The sequence below is a fragment of the Eptatretus burgeri genome, chromosome 16 (genome assembly GCF_056783735.1).
Source record: "Eptatretus burgeri isolate ZD-2024b chromosome 16, Ebu_testis_v1, whole genome shotgun sequence".
NCBI lineage: Eukaryota > Metazoa > Chordata > Myxini > Myxiniformes > Myxinidae > Eptatretus > Eptatretus burgeri.
The window spans coordinates 1,331,785-1,356,489 of NC_140976.1; positions in this window are offsets into that span (position 1 = coordinate 1,331,785).

The window sequence follows — 24,705 nt, forward strand, 5'->3', positions numbered from 1 at the left end:
AATGAGCCCACTATAAGATGGTGGAAAATGCTACATTTGAATAGCTTGACGAAGATCGCGTATATTCCCAGGAATGTATTGTTTGAACATGGTCTTAAATCACATTTGAGACCGGGAACCCTTGCATTTATCCCCTAATTGTTATGTTTTGTTTTCATTTTTTGTCTATTTTTTATTTATTTATTTACACATTTGAGCAATGACATCACTGCAACATAGTGAGCTTAAAAAGGCTTATATATCAATTACCTGTTTCTTGAAAAAAAATCTTGGCACAGTACTTCACAACCTTATACATTGTTAACATTAATGTTGTACATTAATTTGCACTAATATCTTGTTAGTCTATTGTGACATCATTATGACGTCATACACTTCCTGTCATCAGATTTTTTGGAGCTTACCCTCTTTTTGATCCTTATACATGGGCAAAGCTTTGCTAACACAATTGTGCTTTTGTCCACAATGTAACAGTCCTTGGCATTTTTGTTAATAAGGTACCTCACAAAACCCTGTCCTGTTAGTCATAGTACATAACAAGCAAGCAAGTAAGCCATTAGTACTTGTTATGTCATAGTACATAACAAGCAAGCAAGACACACACCATTCAATAGGAAATTGATAATAAGCACACCATGATGCCTCCCATGGCTCGGATCCGCCAGATCTCCACTCCACAGTACACACTATACCATCTGCGCATGGGAATCGCACACCATTAGTTCATTAAAATCTGTGCACCAATTCCCAACCGGCACCTCACCTTACTTCACACGTCGCTCACCAAACCTCACCACTTTTACCACAAACTCCTCCCGCACATGAGAAAAATATTCCCACACACCCTCGTACCTCTGCATCATTACAATTCGCTACTCTATTTTGAGGAGCACCACACGACGTCGGATTGTCCTCAGCATCGTGCGATGCTTGACCATGCAACAGACGTTAATAGCTTGACCGCATCTCACCAGGGACGTCCCCCGTGAGCATCCGGAATTGATACAGCCCTCATCCAGTCGACAGACCACGGCAAGACCAGGGGCAATGAGGAAGGGTCGCGAGAAGGGCAATCCGGGAGTTTGGTTTGGGTCCCAGGTGTGCATTTTGGCCCGTGAAGGAGCCCGTGGGTGGCGGAGGAAGTCTGCTACGATTGGACATTCAGACTGCACTCGGAGCACATTCAGGACCAGGGTGCCGGGTCGGGGAGCATACCCAATGTTAAGTCAGGAGCTCCGAGCCTTGCCGAAGCTGGTAGACAACTGAGATGGTTTCTGGTCCCAGACCCTGGCAGGGCATTGCTTTGGCCGCTGTGGCCCAATAGAGGAGCAGGATTCGGGCCACAGCGTGTCACTTTCTGGTCATCAACCCACCCTTTGCCCGGGGATTATAAAAGGGGGTAGCGCGGAGCCGTTAGACTCTCGCCGCTCGCCTCTCGTCGCTACTTCGCTCCCTGTCTCGCTCTTTTTACGAACACAATTGGTGTACGATTGCCAGAACGCACTTCTTCTTCTTCTTCTTCTTCTTCTTCTTCTTCTTCTTCTTCGAGTCGGATCCGGGAGGACTGCCATCCTTAGAGACACCCGTGCCACCAGACGGACCAGTGTGGAGTGCATGTTGCCACGAGCCCCAGCAAAAATTAAGCAGGAGATAACGCGCCATATCGCGAGGTGAGAATGCTCAGGCAGAGCATCCCACGGAGGTACATACTACACATACAGACCTTTACACAACTAGGTTAGGGATCTTTCTCCTCACTCATCTATTCCTGTGTGTCTCTGTGTGTCTCTGTGTGTCTCTGTGTGTCTCTGTGTGTCTCTGTGTGTCTCTGTGTGTCTCTGTGTGTCTCTCTCTCTCTCTCTCTCTCTCTCTCTCTCTCTCTCTCTCTCTCTCTCTCTCTCTCTCTCTCTCTCTCTCTCTCTCTCTCTCTCTCTCTCTCCCCCACACACACCTCTATCCTGTCTTTTTGGATGCATAAAGAACATCATTACTGACTCACAATCCCATTTTTCCTCTGGCACGAAACCACACTCCCCACATTGCACGACACCCCACCTCTCATTCCCGCACTTTAGACAGAACCAGTATTCCTCCAACCGACCTCTCCCTTAGCGTTCTGGATTGCGTTGATCTGCCATCCGCGCCACGTATTGGGAGGTCGTTCACCCTCACCTGCTTTCTTTCTCTCGAGCTATCTAATATTTCGTGTGTGTGTGTGTGTGTGTGTGTGTGTGTGTGTGTGTGTGTGTGTGTGTGTGTGTGTGTGTGTGTGTGTGTTGGTGCCTGTCCTCACAAATTAAGATTGTAGAAGATATAACAGGATAACTCTGCTCTGTGTCTGCTTTTGTAAGATTGCTTGCCTTTTGCCGCACCCCACGAATACCTTGCTATCCCCTGCTGTACATAAAATAAAACCCCATTCAATGTGCCACATACTTTTCCTCACTTGATCGTAAATAATTGCTTTGTTTAGAAATGTTCCCAGCTCGTTTTCATGTTTTCTTCCGTTGGTCCAGCATGGCCCGCACCCTCGTTTAGCCAGGACATTATTCCCCAACGATCTGTTTACGAGCCGGTACGTGCTTGGCAGTCCCGCTCGGCTGCATCTGATCTGGTAAGGTAATCTGGTTTGAGCAAGTGCTTACCGAGGGCGTGTCCCCCGGTAATTAGATCACGTGACCTTGAGGTAAACGGTATTCATTATATGGAGGACCCTGAGTCACATGGTCGAGTTATTGGCATTCACGGTTGATTAGCAACCTCCCGCGTCACGAAGTTATTCGTGTGCGATGGCCTGCGATTCCAGAGAGTCTGGTGGGAACTCGAGGTAGGTTACCCCTTGTGGTCTTCGCCCCTGACCCAGGTCCGTAACAATATATACAGTCGGGCCCAAAAATTTGCATACACTTGAGCAGAATACAGTTGACTTCCATTTATACCTCTTTTCTCGACAATAATCATAATTCTTTCCATTCATAGAACAATTTCAACCATTCTCCATTCTTTATATCAAAGGTTTCTGCAACTTTTGTACTTTGGATGATGTTATTCACAGTTTAATCCATGATGTGACAAAAATAGTGGGTCAAAAATTTACATACACCAAGGTGACTTGCTGCATGATTGGCTTTCGAAAGGCCTAGAATGTTCTGAAATGGCCTTCTATCACTTGTATTGTGTCCCCCCACTCTCTGCTGATTATAATTATGTAATAGGTCAGTTATTGCCCCCATGGCTGTATAAAGGGCCTAGGTTTCCTATTCAGGCCCTATTTCCACGTGAGCCAGCATGGGGAAGGCAAAAGAATACTCTCAAGACCTGAGGAAGAGTATTATCCAGTTGCACAAGTTATGGACTTCTCTAGGGGCCATATTTAGGCAACTCGAAGTGCCACGATCATCTGTCCAGACGATTGTGCAGAAGTATAGGGACCTAGGGACAACCAAGATCCTTCCAAGATCAGGCCGGAAGTCCAAGTTGACACCAACCGATGAGAGGGCATTGGTCAGAAAGGTGCGCTTCAACCCCAAGACGACCAAGAAACACCTGTGCGAAGAATTGGAGGCTTCAGGGATAAAGGTGTCACTGTCCACCATCCAGAAGGTCCTCCACCGAAACGGACTAAGAGACTGCAGAGCACGGAGGAAGCCACAAAGGAAATAGCGGGTCAAAAGTTTACAAAAGTCAAAAGTTTACATTTACATGGCCCCGAGAGAAGTCCATAACTTGTGCAACTGGATAATACTCTTCCTCAGGTCTTGAGAGTATTCTTTTGCCTTCCCCATGCTGGCTCAAGTGGAAATAGGGCCTGAATAGGAAACCTAGGCCCTTTATCCAGCCATGGGGGCACTAACTGACCTATTACATAACAATTATAATCAGCAGAGAGTGGGGGGACACAATACAAGTGATAGAAGGCCATTTCAGAACATTCTAGGCCTTTCGAGAGCCAATCATGCAGCAAGTCACCTTGGTGTATGTAAACTTTTGACCCACTATTTTTGTCACATCATGAATTAAACTGTGAATAAAATCATTCAAAGTACAAAAGTTGCAGAAACTTTTGATAGAAATAAGGGAGAACGGTTGAAATTGTTCTCGGAATGGAAAGAATTTTGATAATTGTCGAGAAAAGAGGTATAAATGGAAGTCAACTGTATTCTGCTCAAGTGCATGCAAACTTTTTGGGCTGACTGTATATACTGTAGAAACACCAGCAAATACCACCCATCGCTCCATTGACAGAAATACTGAAATGAGGGAAAAAAGAGAGGGAGAGAGAGAGAGCGAGAGAGCGAGAGAGCGAGAGAGAGAGAGAGAGAGAGGGGGGTGGGGAGGCTGAGGAGGGGAGTGAGGGGAACGAGGAGGGGAGGGGAGTGAGGAGGGGTGGGGGAGTGAGGAGGGAGGGAGAGTGTGGAGGGGTGGGGGAAGGGAAGGCAGTGAGAGGTGAGAGGAAGGGAAGGCAGACGTGTGGTGGAGTGTTAATTACAATTCATACCGTCTCATCAAAATGCTTCTGCATAGAATAACGGTGAAGATGGAAACAAATTAATGTCTGAAATCCATATTGTACCAAACTATAAATACCGCCCAGAGACAAACACAGTCCGGAGACAAACACTACCAGACACGTCTGGAGCCAAGCTGTCCGGAGACAAACACCACTCCTAATGTCTCTGCTCCACACTGTTTTTTCCTTCCCTCTCCCACCCCTCTTGCCTCCTGCTCCACTTGTGCGTTTATGTGTGTTAGTTCTTATACGAGCCTCGACAGTGTACACAAAAATAACAAAACAAAAAAACACTGCTCGGACACGTCTGGAGATAAACTCCTGTCTGGCCATAAACACCGCACATACATGTCTGGAGACAAACTCCCATTCAGACACGTCCAGAGAAAAATACCATCCGGACACATCTGGAGACAAACCCCACCCGGACATAACCACCACTGAGACATGTATGGAGATAACCACCATCCAGACATAACCACCGATTTTTCGCAAATCGGCAGGTTGGTGTCAGCATGATTACCGACTAGAGTATGTACTGTGTACAACCCAAAAACCTTGAGTAGCTTTCACTGAAAAACAACTTTTCTGATGGTTCTGAAATGCTTTCTGATGGTTCACATTTATACAGACATTTCAGGGAGCTGTTCACAAACATTAATCTTTATAAACAGCTGCGTGTGACAGGTGGAAAAAAATCGTCTCGGTAATTTAGAAAACACGATTATACGCCAAACTGCTTGGAAATCAGGCGTTATCAAATATATTTTGCCTTGAAACTCACAAAGAGAAACATATAACCTTTAGAAAGCAAACAAGACAACAAAATGCTTTAGAAACAGTCACGAGGACAAAGGAAAACCTGATAAAACCTCCATAAGACATAGGATGAAACTTTGCCATGACAGTGCTTGTAACAGGCATGGCATGTCCACACAACCGTGGAGAGTTCCTACAGATCGATATCAACCCATATGTACCACGTCCGTATGCGCTGTATACGTCTCTCTACCTTGTAGTAATAACTCTCAACTCTACATCCTGATCGGGACACGAACTGCACCGCCATCGACGTCATGGCACTCAATAAGTAGCTTAAGCACTCAAGCAAGCACTCCAATGGAACGGCTGGCTTGGCAAGCGATTACCAATTGCCGTCGACAAAACTATGCACCTGGAAACATCCAATCAATGTCTGAATTGGACAAATGAACACTTTTTTCGTGCCAGAACTGCTGCTAGTTTCGATTCTGGAGCTTAAATTTTGTAATTCTGCTTAGTTTCAGAGATTCTCGAGGTTATCACATTGGCGGAAAAGAAACAAAGCCACAAATGCGAGCATCTCCAGGCATTTACAAGCATTGCAATGTTCTCCACAATTCATTGCTATGAGGAACAAGCATTTTTTTGTATACCTTGTCGAGGCTCGTATGAGAGCTAACACACAACGCACAGCAAGGAGGCATGAGTCAAGAGGGGTGGGAGTGGAAGGGACAAAACAGTGGGGAACAGATACATTAGGTTAACTGTGGAAGGGAGAGGGATGGGGATGGGACGGGGAACATGGGGAAGAGAAGATGGACATTACAGGGACTTTCAGGAAGGAAAGCAGGGGAATTGAAGAAAGTGGGCTTGGGTGGATTATCGGGGGTAGAAAAGATCGAGGATTTGGATGGGGGATGATAAGAGGTGGTGGTGAGCAGCTGTTTTGAAAGCCTGGAGGGAAGAATGGGAAAGAATAGAGTGAGGGAGTTTATTCCAAAGGCGGGAAAAAAGAGGAATGAAAGAGTGAAGATGAGCAGTGATTCGTGATTTTGGTAGTTTTACCAGAAGGGGGTTGTTGGTGGACCTTGAGCGCCCTGTGGAAATGTGGTGGGGACAAATCGCAAAGAGAGCAGGGGCGGGGGCAAGGCTGGAGAGGAGTCGGTAGAAGACAGAAAGACCACCGACCAACCTGCGGTGATTGAGTGAGAGGCCCAAAGACTCAGCTTCATTGCGGGAGATGCCGATGATCCTAAATGCCCTGGTTTCGACAGCGTGAAGCCGAAAAAGGTGGGAGGCAGGAGCACCAGCCCAGAGGGGAGAGCAGTACTCCATCAGGCTACGGACAAAAGCTTTGTAAGTGGTCAGGAGCTCGAGAGGGCCGAGGAAGGACTTTGCACGACGGAGGATTCCCAGTCAGCGACTGGCTTTTGAGGCGAGGTTGGAAATGTGACTTTCCCAGGAAAGGTCATGGCAGATAGTGAGACCCAGAACCCTAAAAGAAAAGACTTCTTCCAGATGATAAATGAACACTTTTGATAATGAGTGAGGAAAGTGAAAGAAAAAATACTTTATCATGAAGAAATCATTGTGGCTTGTTCCAAGTCAAGGCATGCTGGTGCAGGCCAAAGAAATGGTGGCTTCAGACCCCAGCGAGGTCACCCAGGATACTCCTTAAGACCCCATAGGGAGTGAGGTCGCCGAGGATTTCCTGATAAATTATATAATTAAATATGGCCATTAATTATCTTCAGAAGGGGTGTTTTAATTAGCCCAAACACCCAATTTTCACTCTTGCACTTCCTTGGAGTTTTATTAGTATGCATGCAAAGTCTCAGGCTGCTCGGTTTCTGACTAGCAGTGAAACACACACACTGACTCACACGGACACACACACTGACATTTATTAGTATATATATATATATATATATATATATATATATATATATATATATATATATATATATATATATGTAAATAAATTTATATATGTACGGTATATATATATATATATATATATATATATATATATATATATATATATATATATATATATGTAAATAAATTTATATATGTACGGTATATATATATATATATATATATATATATATATATATATATATATATATATATATATATATATATATATATATATATACCCCGGTTAAAATAGGTGTACCATATCCCTGTGTCGTAAGAGGCGACCAGGGTTGCGTCAGGAAGGGCATCCGGCGTAGCACATGTGCCAAATCACTATGCGGATCATACGGATGATCTGCTGTGGCGACCCCTAACGGGAGCAGCCGAAAGAAGAAGAAGAAGAAGATATATATATTGTTGTGGTTACCAGATTCGCAAACCACCATTCAGGTCCCTTAGGTGAGGTATCTCGGTAAGTGCATGTGTAGTTAGGCCCAAACCCGTTGTCTAGTGGGAATACATGTCATTTATACGTGCTGCGACTCTTTAGGATAGCCGTTTTTCTTTTACTATCTTTATTTTGGACCAACCGCCATGATCACAACCACAACATCAACCACCGACCACAACCACCGCTTCACCACAACCGCCACGACCTTCCCGTCACACCTCGCCACCGTAGCATCACCACCGTTCTTGCCCCGCTGTGGGTACCGGTGTTGGACTCATGCAGAACGCGCGTCGAACAGCGTGTACAAAATCACGGATTTTCTGCTTCAAAAACGGATCAAAAACGACACACGCCCACTTTTTGCCGTCCAATCGGTGAGCGAGGGGCGAATTGGCCCCGCCCCCAGGGCGATCGATATATGCAAATTTGTGGATCAAAAAGCCTTCACGCCCACTTTTTCTCGGGCCAATGGGGAGCGAGGTGAAAGGTCAAAGGGAGGGGGTCAAAGGCGAAGTTACGGGGGGATAAAAGGACGGTGTTCGTCAGTCAGAGGGGAGTCGTAAAAGTCGGAGCGAAAGAGTCAGCAGAACGAGAACGAGGGGTCGGAGAGTCGCAAACGAGAACGAGAAGGAGTCGAGAACGAGAAGGAGTCGGAACGGAGGGGACGAGTGTGGAAGACTGGAGCCCGAAGCCTGCAGTGGCTGGAGAAGCTGAAGAGAGTCGGACGAGGGGGTGCTCGCGTCGGTGCCAGGAGCTGCACGCCCGAGGGAGGCCGGCAGCGCGACCTGGCCGAGGTGGAGACGCACACCAGGGATAATAAAGATCCTCTATACCCCGAGCATCAGCAACCCCCTCCTGTTTCCCCCGCGCTGAGATAGTGCGACCAAGGGGGCCCCGTTCCCACCCCCTGCCAGGCACTGTCCACGAGGCCCGCGGGTTGCGGGGCCATCGCCGCTCCGCGTCTCATCACCAGACGGGTAGGCCCGACCCGGTCTCGGCCTCAGGCCGCCTCATTCTTGAGGTATTTCTTTTCCTTGGTTTTGGGTATGTGTTGTCGGCGCCGTCTGTGAAGTAGAATTGTATAAGTGTTGCCGTGTGCTCGGTAGTCGGTATTAGCTCTGCACTGTGTTTTCACTTTTATGTTTGCTTTTTGTGTAAATGGAATTGTGTTTTCTTTTTTGTGTGCATTTGGTGGAATTGTATTTGTGTGCTTCCCGTGTGCCGCGAATAAATGTGCTTTATTGTTGAACTGTTCTCCCGCTTCGCTTCGTCTTTTCCTCTATTGAATCCCCATCTTGCTTCACGTAAAGGGTTGGTAGTGGGCTGAATACGCCCGATAATTAATCGAACCGTCGAGGTCGACGATAACACCGCTCGGTTATTCTGATAGTACGGAACGGGTCGCTTAAGTGGCCCGTGTCCGAAGTCGACCTGCGGCGAGGTGCGATCGCCCGGTCTACCCTCCGCGTGGGTACTTAGGTAGTTCGAATTTGGCGAGCAACCCTATCCCACGCGGGGGCTGATTGGCTCGATCGCGGTGAGACCGAAAGGTCCACCCGTGACTGGTTCCCGGCGTTAGTCCGAGAGGGTCACGACTGGATTGTCCGTCCGGTGGGCGACGTGCCGCGATTCGAGTGTTGTGGCCGTCGCACGCCGGCGGGCGCGAAAACACCAACACTGGTGTCAGGTCGTGCGATACAAACTCATCGCCCTCCTCTCGGCACTGGTATCGGAGAACAGGAAAACGGGCTCTCCTGTCTCCGGCTAAATTCACGGGAATCGGTCCAGGGGTGAGAGAAGCGACCCCCGATTCCCTCCAAATTACGAGCGAGCAAATTAACCCTTCACGAGAAGCAAGATGGCGTCTCAAGGCGAGCGGGAGCCGGGGGTATTAGAAATGTATATGTGTAATAATGTAGAGTCCATGGTCCAGGATGGAATCCCCGAGCAGGAAATGTTGATTGTGCAGGAACACGGACTCGCCCAACTGAACCCAGAGCCCGAAATGGGTGCGGCAGCGGCCGCAGTGTATGACACCTCCCCCCCCCCTCTCCACCAAGACCCTTCCCCAACCCTTGCCGAAACGGCTCAGCTGAGTGCATCCAACATGGCCCAGCTATGCGCCATGCTGGCGGCAATGAACGAAAAGATGAATGCGAAAATGATCGAAAAGATGGAAGCGAATATGAAAAACGAAATGAAAGGCATGAACGAAAAGATGGATACAAATACAAATGAAGTGAAAACGACGATGGATGCGAATACACAGCAAATGAGGGAAGAGATGAAAAAGCTGCGGGGTGAGACGCAGAACATGGGCCGATGCCTGCAGGCGGGCATGAAGGCCGTGACAAAGGAAATAATAGTTGAGACAAGGGAGGTAAAGGGTGAAAAGTTGGCAGAGACACGGGAGATAGAAAAAATAGAGGAAAGACTACACGAGGAAGACGGGGTAAGTGACGCACACACACACACGGAGGTAGTGGAGGTTAAAGGGGGTGAGCTCGCGGAGCGTGTAGAGACCCAGTGCGAGCACCTGGATGGCCTCCTCCAGGAACGAGGGGAGGGAGTATGCCCCCTTGAGGCGAGTCACGACCAGGTGGGTTCGGTCGTGCTTTGCGAGGTTGAGGGGACGGGTGCTGTGGACAGGTGCACTGAGAGCTTGGGGGGTGTAGAGGCCCCGGAGACCCTTGTGGGGACACGAATCCCCAGTGTAGTTGTCCCTGTGTGTGTGGTGCAAGGCGTGAGTGCGTCCCCGTGTGTGGAAGCGACCCCGTGTGTGAGTGGTGTGGTGGCGATGGTGCCGGAGTGTGTGCTTCCCAGCGCACCGTGTGTGAGTGAGGCCGTGTGTGTGAGTGAAACGGCCAGTATGAGTGAGGCACCACGTGTGAGTGGTGTGGTGGCGATGGTGCCGGAGTGTGTGCTTCCCAGCGCACCGTGTGTGAGTGAGGCCGTGTGTGTGAGTGAAACGGCCAGTATGAGTGAGGCACCACTTGTGAGTGGTGTGGTGGCGATGGTGCCGGAGTACGTGCTTCCCAGCACGCCGTGTGTGGATGAGGCACGGAGTATGAGTGAGGAACCGCGGGTGAGTGCCCCCGCGTGTGTGGATGAGGCACCGCGGTTAAGTGCCCCCGCGTGTATGAGTGAGGGACGTTGTGTGGAAGAGACCGCGTGTGTGAGTGTCGCCGTGTGTATGAGTGAGGTACCGCGGGTGAGTGCCCCCGCGTGTATGAGTGAGGCACGGTGTGTGGATGAGGCACAGCGGTTGAGTGCCCTCGCGTGTGTGGGTGAGGCACCGCGGGTGAGTGCCCCCGCGCGAGTGAATGGAGCACCACGTGTGAGTAGTATGGTTTGTGTGAGTAGTGAGGCACGCGTGAGTGAACGGCCGTGTGCAAGGTCGCTGTGTGCCAGGGAGACCGTGTGTGTGAGAGAGTGGTATGAGAGGGAGATGTCGGTTGGCATGCGGGAGCACGCAGCCGCATCTCCCGGTGTGAATATGATGGTGTGTGTGGTGTAGTCATGCCCGCGGGGAGGGGCATGATGATGATGCATGATGGGCGTGATGGTTGGAGGAGTGGTCGTGGGGTTCGGCGAGGGATATGAGGTGTGCACGCCGTCTGAGGCGTGGTAGTAATACTGGAGTCGGCCGGCTCGTGAGTGTACCGCGTACGGAATAAAGGAGAGCCGCGGGCACAGTACGCCCTGGCTCGCACTCGTGCAACACAGCCCGGCTCGACTGTTCCTCCGCTTCGTGTCTGCCTGCTAAGCATCTCCCAACCCAGTACAGTACAGTGGCGACGAGGATCGGCGGATCGACGTGTGTAAGGGCGGCAAATGACCCGTGCGGTTCCAGGCTACGGAGCCAAAGGTCTCGCCGGCGCGAACATGGCAAAGGGTCGGTGCATGGCAAACGTACGCGTGCCCGCCTTCGTCGGAATCTACTTCGGCCACGTCGAGTGGGCAACGTTCGTTCATTTGGTTCATTTTCTTGTTCGTTTTGTCGAGGATACGCGTTTCGGCTCGAACGCGGCGTTGGACGTCGCGCAAGCTCTGGAGAATATCCGAGGTCTCGATGGTCGGGACACAGCAGATGGTCTAGGGGTCATCGCGATAGGCCAGGCACGCACGGCCATGCGCACGGTCTGCGGCGCGGGTCGTGGGCGAGCGTGGCAATGCAGTCACTCGGACGGCGGTCTGGGCTCTCGAGGTCGTCTGCGGTGTGTGGGCCGAGGGTCATCGCCCATTGTTACGGTCATAGATGGCGGTGTGCGAGGCGATCCTTCCGTCCCGCGTCGAACCCTGCTTGCGATTGATCCGGAAATGACAAGATCAGTGGCAGGGGGGGAAGTGAGCGAGGCACGGATCGGGTGTCGAGTTGAGTCCACTCGTGCTGGCCGCGCATCGCATTCGGCTGTGCCGTGCAAATTCACGGCAGAGGAGCATCCAGCACGGTTCAGAGATCATTTTATTTCTGGTCTGCGAGCAGCCATTGACATTGTCTGCGAGCAGCCATTGACCGACATCACATTCGACTCGGCGATCGCGACTGTTTCATCTATCGAGCAGACACCGGTGACCGCGCAAGTCCGCGCGATGGCTCAAGTGCCGCAGGGTGCTCGCACGCCTAGCGGTGCGGGACGAGAGCGCGCACCGCAGCACGGTCGCACCGGGAGCGAAGGGGCACCGCAGCACGAGCGCACCGGGAGCGAAGGGGCACCGCAGCACGAGCGCACCGGGAGCGATGGGGCACCGCAGCAGGACCCCAGTGACCTGGAGATCAGCCTGCAGCCGGGGCATGATGATGCCGGCGAGCCGGAGCAGGAGCCGGGCTCGGCGAGCCGGACCCTTTTGGGTCGGAACGGGTTCCGGTTCGTGCCTCCAGATGTGCCAGTGCTCTCTTCGAGACCTTCGTCGAATACCGAGGGCGAGGCGCTGGCGGCGGGGGCCGCGTCGATGCAGCGGGAGCCACCGTTCCCGCGCTTCGTTCGCGATGAGTTCCCGCGCTGTGGCAAGGTTCGTGAGGCAATGCGCATCGGTGTGGTTCAGGCAGCTTCAACAGGTGGCGGTGGGCCCGTGGCGTTAAAGGGAGTCGCGAGTCGCAGCATCAAGTCGACAACCAAGAAGCGGACTCGTGATGTGGGTTGTGGGTTGTTGTTCATGGCATATGTGTTTTTCCTTGCTCTAGTGATGCAGTTTAACGTTGTTGAAATAAATGCCAGCAGTTCTCATGTTAAAGTGGATGTGGCGAAGATCAGTCAATGGGAGTTGGATTATGGTCAATGTGATGTGGGGGCGAATAAAGAAGGTTTGTTAGCCTCCAGTTGCTCCAGACCGCAGGTAATTACTTTGTCATGTGCTGGGATTTTATCAAAAAAGCGCGCTGTACGGAAAAATGAATTTACGATGCTTCGAATGTTATTCCTATTGATTTATAACGAGCTTATGGTTGAAGTGGGGTTTAAATGGAATTACTACTGTCTAACTGCCGTGTGGGTCTCGGAGATCGACTCGGGGCCGGGACTCGTGCGCTGGTCGGCGTTACCCCCACCTCTGCTTTCAGCGAGGTCAGACGTGCCTGGCGCCTGGGGCGTGGCTCTCTGGGTGCGCTCAAGGCCGTTTTGGCCATGCGGTGGAATCTTAACTGATTATGGTGCATGAAGGTTGGGGAGTATTTGTTGCTTCCGGCAAAGGGTGCTGTTCAGCGCCCCCACCAAGGTCGGTTGGGTCTGGCGGTGGCGCCGCGGGTTCCAGACAGCGGGGGTCCGGCCTCGAAAGGTTTATCTGTTTCAGGTCTGCCTGGGGCGGGTTTGCTGAGTCGTGCTGCTGTGCTTCTCCAGTAGCTCGCTTCCACGCATGATATGATGTGATGTGCTATTATACTTTGTTATTTTCATTTTATTTCCATGATTATTATACGAAATCCTTCGTGTTCTGCATGCTTCTTATAATACTGATCATTTAATAATCATACTTTTAGGAGGGAGGAGTGTGGTGTAGTCATGCCCGCGGGGAGGGGCATGATGATGATGCATGATGGGCGTGATGGTTGGAGGAGTGGTCGTGGGGTTCGGCGAGGGATATGAGGTGTGCACGCCGTCTGAGGCGTGGTAGTAATACTGGAGTCGGCCGGCTCGTGAGTGTACCGCGTACGGAATAAAGGAGAGCCGCGGGCACAGTACGCCCTGGCTCGCACTCGTGCAACACAGCCCGGCTCGACTGTTCCTCCGCTTCGTGTCTGCCTGCTAAGCATCTCCCAACCCAGTACAGTACAGTGTGGACTGTGTGCGTCGTAACACGCAGGTGTGCGTGGGTTGAATGGCGACGGAGACGGCGACATGGGAGAAACGAAAGCCGAGTAGCGGCTGTAGTTGTTTCGCGGACCGTGCCGGGTTCACCCAGCAGTGAGCACGCGGTTCGTGCTGTGCAACGCACGAGACCACCACGTGCTCGCTTGCGAGAGTGAAGTCCCGGTCCGGAAACGCACGCGGTGGATTTGCCGATCCCGCGGACGGACAAAGTTTAGGCAGGTAAACGGATTTGGACCGGACGGGTTCTCCACGCGATCGTGTGTGTTAAGCTCCAACGGGCAAAGCACATGTGTTCGCGTGGGGAACCCCTCGAGACGTGGGGCTTGTGTTTTTTTTGCGCACGGTGACGTCATGGCTGCACGTGTGGTTGGAATCCGGCAGGAGGGGTATCTCTGCCGGATGGTAGCGTCCAAGGAGGGACGAGGAACACGTGCAGCTGCATGACGTCACGGCCAGGTGCAAAGTGCGCGAGCTCTGAGTTGCCGCGCAGGTGCTGCGCATGAAAAAAAAAAAAGAAGACAGTAAGCCTCACTTTCGGGTGCAAAGGATTCCTGGGAAAGGGGTGGAAGACCCCCTTCCCTGGGCACAGGATGGAAACTAGTTAGGGGGAAGGGTTAGCTTAGCTAGACCGACTTCATGGGGCAGGGGTAAGTCCTCATGGAGTCCGTGGAATGGATTAGTTAGAGGGATTTAGTGAGCTTTAGGTTGGGAAATAAAATGATTGATTTGGAGACATGGATAGACTTATGAATGTGTAGTGGGGACGTAGCTTAGCTACGTAGTGTTAAAAGGAACGTGCTGTAGTTTAAGGGACGACGTGGGAGCACGAGTTAGTTAGGGGATGTAGTTAGGAGGATGGCAGAGTTCGGTGGTGAGTGTGTGGAAGAGTTGGTGAGTGAAGTGGAAGCATGTGCTTGGTGAGTCGTGAGGTGGAGACATGAGTGAGTGAGGCCAGCGGGTCTGTGTGTGTATGGAGTGAATGGGGAATGCATGGTGCGATGAGTGATTGGGGAGGAGTGACTTCCGCCCAAGGGACCCCGGGGTCAGAGTAAAGTGAGTTAGGGGGTTAGTCAAATTGAAAAATGGAGGTTGTTTTGTTGTTGGTGGGAAAGTAGGCTCGAGACCCATTTGGAGGGGTGCAGGAGCCCTGTTGACGGGCTTGGGAGCGTGGCTGCGAAAGGTGAGTATCGCTGAGAGGGTACCCCGGGCACCAGGCTAGTCGGCCGCGGTAGGCCATGGGCCCATGGGGGCCGGGATAGAGTAGTGGGCACGGGTGCGCCTGCTTGGTGCGGGGCCCGGGCGCCATTAGCCGCGTGGGCAGTGTTGTGGGCACGGGTGACCCTCGGAAAGGGGCCCGGGAGGCCGGCCTGCCACGTGTGCGTTTCAGGGGAGGTGCCAGGGGGCACTCCCCGGTGTTAGGGAGCTGGTAGGCTCGGAGGCAGTGTAGTGCCCGGGGGTGCCATAGCGGGAGATTCGGCAGAGGGTCGTGCCTGCCAAAGGGAGCCACGTGTCCCAGCCAGGAGACCGTGTGAGGGCACGGAGAGAAAATTGGGGGGCGAGGCCCGAAATTGTGAGGACACCAACACAGGCGACGGGAATCTGGGTTGTTAGAACCAATAGTTTAAGCGAGAGGCGCTTGTTGAAAGCCCCGGGGTAGTTTAGCAGTTAAATGGTTAGGGTAGATTAGGAGATGTACCCCTCCGCACCATCCATCCCCTCGCTCTCGTTGTGGGCCGCTGGACCCACTTTGGGTTAGATCGCCGAACTCTGGGGAGGCCATTCTGAGGCTTCGTTGGGCCTCAGCACAGGACGTTAGCTCTCCCTTGTTCCCCTCCGGGAAGGGAACGTAGGGGTTGGGAGTAGGCTAGGTGACAGAATAGGTTAGCCGAACAAGGACGATAAAGGGGGTTAGGGGACGATTTATAGTGGGGAAGTAAAAATAAAAAAATTAAGGGGGCTCAATTGGTTTTTCACAAATTAAGGGAGTGGGTATGTACAGTGACAGGCAAAGGCGATAGGTTGGGAGGGAGACAGGTAGGTAGGTCCGAGCCCGCCTTCCAAGTGGCCAGCACCACCGCACTCCCTCCACCAACCTCCACTGAACGGCAAAGGCTGGCCACTTCATCGGCTGGCCGTGTTTTGCTTCAAGGCGGAGGCCGGCCAAGTTCATCGGCAGCTGTGTGCTGCAAGGCCTGTGCCGGCCAGTTCATCTGCTGGCTGTTTTTCTTCGAGGCCTGTGCCGGCCAGTTCATCTGCCGGCTGTGTTTGCCTGCAACGGTCTTCTTCTGCGGGCTGTGTTTGCCTGCAGCGGCCTTCTTCTGCGGGCTGTGTTTGCCTGCTCACCTTTGCCATGCCATGCCCACTGCCCACGTTCACCAGCCCCGTTCAATTTTTGCTTTGCCCCCCCCCCCCTGTTCATTTCCATGTGCGCCAGGATCAAGGCAACAGTTTGCAAGCTGCGAGAACTGCCCTGTTGGCAGCTACAACACGGGCCTGCAGTGGCAGCCCGTGCACCGTGTTTGTGTCCATGCATCCATTCGTTGTGCTCATTGCGTGTGCCACTTGAGCTGGCACGGAGACTGCGTTTGTGCAGCCCATGCACCGTTGTGGTTCATGCATTCAGTTCAAACCGTTCATGCATCCATTCGTTGTGCTCATTGCGTGTGCCACTTGAGCTGGCACGGAGACTGCGTTTGTGCAGCCCATGCACCGTTGTGGTTCACTGCATTCAGTTCAAACCGTTCATGCATCCATTCGTTGTGTTCATTGCGTGTGCCACTTGAGCTGGCACGGAGACTGCGTTTGTGCAGCCCATGCACCGTTGTGGTTCATGCATTCAGTTCAAACCGTTCATGCATCCATTCGTTGTGCTCATTGCGTGTGCCACTTGAGCTGGCACGGAGACTGCGTTTGTGCAGCCCATGCACCGTTGTGGTTCACTGCATTCAGTTCAAACCGTTCATGCATCCATTCGTTGTGTTCATTGCGTGTGCCACTTGAGCTGGCACGGAGACTGCGTTGTGCAGCCCATGCACCGTTGTGGTTCACTGCGTTCAGTTCAAAAGGGAAGGCCTTGGACTGCGTGTGAGCAGCCAGCCACGTTCCCTGTCACCTGCATTGTTTGAGCCAGAGACTGCATGTGGGCAGCCTGGCTCCCTGCTAACTGCTTTTCTTTTGCAGAGTTCAGTGATCCTGGGCCATGGTTTAGTGTAAAATTTGTAAGTTAAGGTTAAGATGTACTGTACATATGAGTGCGCCCCCGGCATGTTTGTCTAGCGCCGGCAATTTTATTTAAGTCGTCCGTGTGAGTGAGTTTGTTTAGGTAGTTACTCAGCCCTTAGGTTATTTATTTTGGGGACACGAATACCATGAATGTCGCACTCAGGGATCCGTAGGTAAAGTGTACTAGGGGAAAACTACACATGATGGCACACGAAAATTTGACGACTCGGGACGAGTCTGTAAAAAGGGAAGGGGGTAGTGTTGTGGTTACCAGATTCGCAAACCACCATTCAGGTCCCTTAGGTGAGGTATCTCGGTAAGTGCATGTGTAGTTAGGCCCAAACCCGTTGTCTAGTGGGAATACATGTCATTTATACGTGCTGCGACTCTTTAGGATAGCCGTTTTTCTTTTACTATCTTTATTTTGGACCAACCGCCATGATCACAACCACAACATCAACCACCGACCACAACCACCGCTTCACCACAACCGCCACGACCTTCCCGTCACACCTCGCCACCGTAGCATCACCACCGTTCTTGCCCCGCTGTGGGTACCGGTGTTGGACTCATGCAGAACGCGCGTCGAACAGCGTGTACAAAATCACGGATTTTCTGCTTCAAAAACGGATCAAAAACGACACACGCCCACTTTTTGCCGTCCAATCGGTGAGCGAGGGGCGACTGGCACCGCCCCCAGGGCGATCGATATATGCAAATTTGTGGATCAAAAAGCCTTCACGCCCACTTTTTCTCGGGCCAATGGGGAGCGAGGTGAAAGGTCAAAGGGAGGGGGTCAAAGGCGAAGTTACGGGGGGATAAAAGGACGGTGTTCGTCAGTCAGAGGGGAGTCGTAAAAGTCGGAGCGAAAGAGTCAGCAGAACGAGAACGAGGGGTCGGAGAGTCGCAAACGAGAACGAGAAGGAGTCGAGAACGAGAAGGAGTCGGAACGGAGGGGACGAGTGTGGAAGACTGGAGCCCGAAGCCTGCAGTGGCTGGAGAAGCTGAAGAGAGTCGGACGAGGGGGTGCTCGCGTCGGTGCCAGGAGCTGCACGCCCGAGGGAGGCCGGCAGCGCGACCTGGCCGAGGTGGAGACGCACACCAGGGATAATAAAGATCCTCTATACCCCGAGCATCAGCAACCCCCTCCTGTTTCCCCCCGCGCTGAGATAGTGCGACCAAGGGGGCCCCGTTCCCACCCCCTGCCAGGCACTGTCCACGAGGCCCGCGGGTTGCGGGGCCATCGCCGCTCCGCGTCTCATCACCAGACGGGTAGGCCCGACCCGGTCTCGGCCTCAGGCCGCCTCATTCTTGAGGTATTTCTTTTCCTTGGTTTTGGGTATGTGTTGTCGGCGCCGTCTGTGAAGTAGAATTGTATAAGTGTTGCCGTGTGCTCGGTAGTCGGTATTAGCTCTGCACTGTGTTTTCACTTTTATGTTTGCTTTTTGTGTAAATGGAATTGTGTTTTCTTTTTTGTGTGCATTTGGTGGAATTGTATTTGTGTGCTTCCCGTGTGCCGCGAATAAATGTGCTTTATTGTTGAACTGTTCTCCCGCTTCGCTTCGTCTTTTCCTCTATTGAATCCCCATCTTGCTTCACGTAAAGGGTTGGTAGTGGGCTGAATACGCCCGATAATTAATCGAACCGTCGAGGTCGACGATAACACCGCTCGGTTATTCTGATAGTACGGAACGGGTCGCTTAAGTGGCCCGTGTCCGAAGTCGACCTGCGGCGAGGTGCGATCGCCCGGTCTACCCTCCGCGTGGGTACTTAGGTAGTTCGAATTTGGCGAGCAACCCTATCCCACGCGGGGGCTGATTGGCTCGATCGCGGTGAGACCGAAAGGTCCACCCGTGACTGGTTCCCGGCGTTAGTCCGAGAGGGTCACGACTGGATTGTCCGTCCGGTGGGCGACGTGCCGCGATTCGAGTGTTGTGGCCGTCGCACGCCGGCGGGCGCGAAAACACCAACACTGGTGTCAGGTCGTGCGATACAAACTCATCGCCCTCCTCTCGGCACTGGTATCGGAGAACAGGAAAACGGGCTCTCCTGTCTCCGGCTAAATTCACGGGAATCGGTCCAGGGGTGAGAGAAGCGACCCCCGATTCCCTCCAAATTACGAGCGAGCAAATTAACCCTTCACGAGAAGCAAGATGGCGTCTCAAGGCGAGCGGGAGCCGGGGGTATTAGAAATGTATATGTGTAATAATGTAGAGTCCATGGTCCAGGATGGAATCCCCGAGCAGGAAATGTTGATTGTGCAGGAACACGGACTCGCCCAACTGAACCCAGAGCCCGAAATGGGTGCGGCAGCGGCCGCAGTGTATGACACCTCCCCCCCCCCTCTCCACCAAGACCCTTCCCCAACCCTTGCCGAAACGGCTCAGCTGAGTGCATCCAACATGGCCCAGCTATGCGCCATGCTGGCGGCAATGAACGAAAAGATGAATGCGAAAATGATCGAAAAGATGGAAGCGAATATGAAAAACGAAATGAAAGGCATGAACGAACAAATGAACGAAAAGATGGATACAAATACAAATGAAGTGAAAACGACGATGGATGCGAATACACAGCAAATGAGGGAAGAGATGAAAAAGCTGCGGGGTGAGACGCAGAACATGGGCCGATGCCTGCAGGCGGGCATGAAGGCCGTGACAAAGGAAATAATAGTTGAGACAAGGGAGGTAAAGGGTGAAAAGTTGGCAGAGACACGGGAGATAGAAAAAATAGAGGAAAGACTACACGAGGAAGACGGGGTAAGTGACGCACACACACACATGGAGGTAGTGGAGGTTAAAGGGGGTGAGCTCGCGGAGCGTGTAGAGACCCAGTGCGAGCACCTGGATGGCCTCCTCCAGGAACGAGGGGAGGGAGTATGCCCCCTTGAGGCGAGTCACGACCAGGTGGGTTCGGTCGTGCTTTGCGAGGTTGAGGGGACGGGTGCTGTGGACAGGTGCACTGAGAGCTTGGGGGTGTAGAGGCCCCGGAGACCCTTGTGGGGACACGAATCCCCAGTGTAGTTGTCCCTGTGTGTGTGGTGCAAGGCGTGAGTGCGTCCCCGTGTGTGGAAGCGACCCCGTGTGTGAGTGGTGTGGTGGCGATGGTGCCGGAGTGTGTGCTTCCCAGCGCACCGTGTGTGAGTGAGGCCATGTGTGTGAGTGAAACGGCCAGTATGAGTGAGGCACCACGTGTGAGTGGTGTGGTGGCGATGGTGCCGGAGTGTGTGCTTCCCAGCGCACCGTGTGTGAGTGAGGCCGTGTGTGTGAGTGAAACGGCCAGTATGAGTGAGGCACCACTTGTGAGTGGTGTGGTGGCGATGGTGCCGGAGTACGTGCTTCCCAGCACGCCGTGTGTGGATGAGGCACGGAGTATGAGTGAGGAACCGCGGGTGAGTGCCCCCGCGTGTGTGGATGAGGCACCGCGGTTAAGTGCCCCCGCGTGTATGAGTGAGGGACGTTGTGTGGAAGAGACCGCGTGTGTGAGTGTCGCCGTGTGTATGAGTGAGGTACCGCGGGTGAGTGCCCCCGCGTGTATGAGTGAGGCACGGTGTGTGGATGAGGCACAGCGGTTGAGTGCCCTCGCGTGTGTGGGTGAGGCACCGCGGGTGAGTGCCCCCGCGCGAGTGAATGGAGCACCACGTGTGAGTAGTATGGTTTGTGTGAGTAGTGAGGCACGCGTGAGTGAACGGCCGTGTGCAAGGTCGCTGTGTGCCAGGGAGACCGTGTGTGTGAGAGAGCGGTATGAGAGGGAGATGTCGGTTGGCATGCGGGAGCACGCAGCCGCATCTCCCGGTGTGAATGTGATGGTGTGTGTGGTGTAGTCATGCCCGCGGGGAGGGGCATGATGATGATGCATGATGGGCGTGATGGTTGGAGGAGTGGTCGTGGGGTTCGGCGAGGGATATGAGGTGTGCACGCCGTCTGAGGCGTGGTAGTAATACTGGAGTCGGCCGGCTCGTGAGTGTACCGCGTACGGAATAAAGGAGAGCCGCGGGCACAGTACGCCCTGGCTCGCACTCGTGCAACACAGCCCGGCTCGACTGTTCCTCCGCTTCGTGTCTGCCTGCTAAGCATCTCCCAACCCAGTACAGTACAGTGGCGACGAGGATCGGCGGATCGACGTGTGTAAGGGCGGCAAATGACCCGTGCGGTTCCAGGCTACGGAGCCAAAGGTCTCGCCGGCGCGAACATGGCAAAGGGTCGGTGCATGGCAAACGTACGCGTGCCCGCCTTCGTCGGAATCTACTTCGGCCACGTCGAGTGGGCAACGTTCGTTCATTTGGTTCATTTTCTTGTTCGTTTTGTCGAGGATACGCGTTTCGGCTCGAACGCGGCGTTGGACGTCGCGCAAGCTCTGGAGAATATCCGAGGTCTCGATGGTCGGGACACAGCAGATGGTCTAGGGGTCATCGCGATAGGCCAGGCACGCACGGCCATGCGCACGGTCTGCGGCGCGGGTCGTGGGCGAGCGTGGCAATGCAGTCACTCGGACGGCGGTCTGGGCTCTCGAGGTCGTCTGCGGTGTGTGGGCCGAGGGTCATCGCCCATTGTTACGGTCATAGATGGCGGTGTGCGAGGCGATCCTTCCGTCCCGCGTCGAACCCTGCTTGCGATTGATCCGGAAATGACAAGATCAGTGGCAGGGGGGGGGAAGTGAGCGAGGCACGGATCGGGTGTCGAGTTGAGTCCACTCGTGCTGGCCGCGCATCGCATTCGGCTGTGCCGTGCAAATTCACGGCAGAGGAGCATCCAGCACGGTTCAGAGATCATTTTATTTCTGGTCTGCGAGCAGCCATTGACATTGTCTGCGAGCAGCCATTGACCGACATCACATTCGACTCGGCGATCGCGACTGTTTCATCTATCGAGCAGACACCGGTGACCGCGCAAGTCCGCGCGATGGCTCAAGTGCCGCAGGGTGCTCGCACGCCTAGCGGTGCGGGACGAGAGCGCGCACCGCAGCACGGTCGCACCGGGAGCGAAGGGGCACCGCAGCACGAGCGCACCGGGAGCGAAGGGGCACCGCAGCACGAGCGCACCGGGAGCGATGGGGCACCGCAGCAGGACCCCAGTGACCTGGAGATCAGCCTGCAGCCGGGGCATGATGATGCCGGCGAGCCGGAGCAGGAGCCGGGCTCGGCGAGCCGGACCCTTTTGGGTCGGAACGGGTTCCGGTTCGTGCCTCCAGATGTGCCAGTGCTCTCTTCGAGACCTTCGTCGAATACCGAGGGCGAGGCGCTGGCGGCGGGGGCCGCGTCGATGCAGCGGGAGCCACCGTTCCCGCGCTTCGTTCGCGATGAGTTCCCGCGCTGTGGCAAGGTTCGTGAGGCAATGCGCATCGGTGTGGTTCAGGCAGCTTCAACAGGTGGCGGTGGGCCCGTGGCGTTAAAGGGAGTCGCGAGTCGCAGCATCAAGTCGACAACCAAGAAGCGGACTCGTGATGTGGGTTGTGGGTTGTTGTTCATGGCATATGTGTTTTTCCTTGCTCTAGTGATGCAGTTTAACGTTGTTGAAATAAATGCCAGCAGTTCTCATGTTAAAGTGGATGTGGCGAAGATCAGTCAATGGGAGTTGGATTATGGTCAATGTGATGTGGGGGCGAATAAAGAAGGTTTGTTAGCCTCCAGTTGCTCCAGACCGCAGGTAATTACTTTGTCATGTGCTGGGATTTTATCAAAAAAGCGCGCTGTACGGAAAAATGAATTTACGATGCTTCGAATGTTATTCCTATTGATTTATAACGAGCTTATGGTTGAAGTGGGGTTTAAATGGAATTACTACTGTCTAACTGCCGTGTGGGTCTCGGAGATCGACTCGGGGCCGGGACTCGTGCGCTGGTCGGCGTTACCCCCACCTCTGCTTTCAGCGAGGTCAGACGTGCCTGGCGCCTGGGGCGTGGCTCTCTGGGTGCGCTCAAGGCCGTTTTGGCCATGCGGTGGAATCTTAACTGATTATGGTGCATGAAGGTTGGGGAGTATTTGTTGCTTCCGGCAAAGGGTGCTGTTCAGCGCCCCCACCAAGGTCGGTTGGGTCTGGCGGTGGCGCCGCGGGTTCCAGACAGCGGGGGTCCGGCCTCGAAAGGTTTATCTGTTTCAGGTCTGCCTGGGGGCGGGTTTGCTGAGTCGTGCTGCTGTGCTTCTCCAGTAGCTCGCTTCCACGCATGATATGATGTGATGTGCTATTATACTTTGTTATTTTCATTTTATTTCCATGATTATTATACGAAATCCTTCGTGTTCTGCATGCTTCTTATAATACTGATCATTTAATAATCATACTTTTAGGAGGGAGGAGTGTGGTGTAGTCATGCCCGCGGGGAGGGGCATGATGATGATGCATGATGGGCGTGATGGTTGGAGGAGTGGTCGTGGGGTTCGGCGAGGGATATGAGGTGTGCACGCCGCCTGAGGCGTGGTAGTAATACTGGAGTCGGCCGGCTCGTGAGTGTACCGCGTACGGAATAAAGGAGAGCCGCGGGCACAGTACGCCCTGGCTCGCACTCGTGCAACACAGCCCGGCTCGACTGTTCCTCCGCTTCGTGTCTGCCTGCTAAGCATCTCCCAACCCAGTACAGTACAGTGTGGACTGTGTGCGTCGTAACACGCAGGTGTGCGTGGGTTGAATGGCGACGGAGACGGCGACATGGGAGAAACGAAAGCCGAGTAGCGGCTGTAGTTGTTTCGCGGACCGTGCCGGGTTCACCCAGCAGTGAGCACGCGGTTCGTGCTGTGCAACGCACGAGACCACCACGTGCTCGCTTGCGAGAGTGAAGTCCCGGTCCGGAAACGCACGCGGTGGATTTGCCGATCCCGCGGACGGACAAAGTTTAGGCAGGTAAACGGATTTGGACCGGACGGGTTCTCCACGCGATCGTGTGTGTTAAGCTCCAATGGGCAAAGCACATGTGTTCGCGTGGGGAACCCCTCGAGACGTGGGGCTTGTGTTTTTTTTGCGCACGGTGACGTCATGGCTGCACGTGTGGTTGGAATCCGGCAGGAGGGGTATCTCTGCCGGATGGTAGCGTCCAAGGAGGGACGAGGAACACGTGCAGCTGCATGACGTCACGGCCAGGTGCAAAGTGCGCGAGCTCTGAGTTGCCGCGCAGGTGCTGCGCATGAAAAAAAAAAAGAAGACAGTAAGCCTCACTTTCGGGTGCAAAGGATTCCTGGGAAAGGGGTGGAAGACCCCCTTCCCTGGGCACAGGATGGAAACTAGTTAGGGGGAAGGGTAAGCTTAGCTAGACCGACTTCATGGGGCAGGGGTAAGTCCTCATGGAGTCCGTGGAATGGATTAGTTAGAGGGATTTAGTGAGCTTTAGGTTGGGAAATAAAATGATTGATTTGGAGACATGGATAGACTTATGAATGTGTAGTGGGGACGTAGCTTAGCTACGTAGTGTTAAAAGGAACGTGCTGTAGTTTAAGGGACGACGTGGGAGCACGAGTTAGTTAGGGGATGTAGTTAGGAGGATGGCAGAGTTCGGTGGTGAGTGTGTGGAAGAGTTGGTGAGTGAAGTGGAAGCATGTGCTT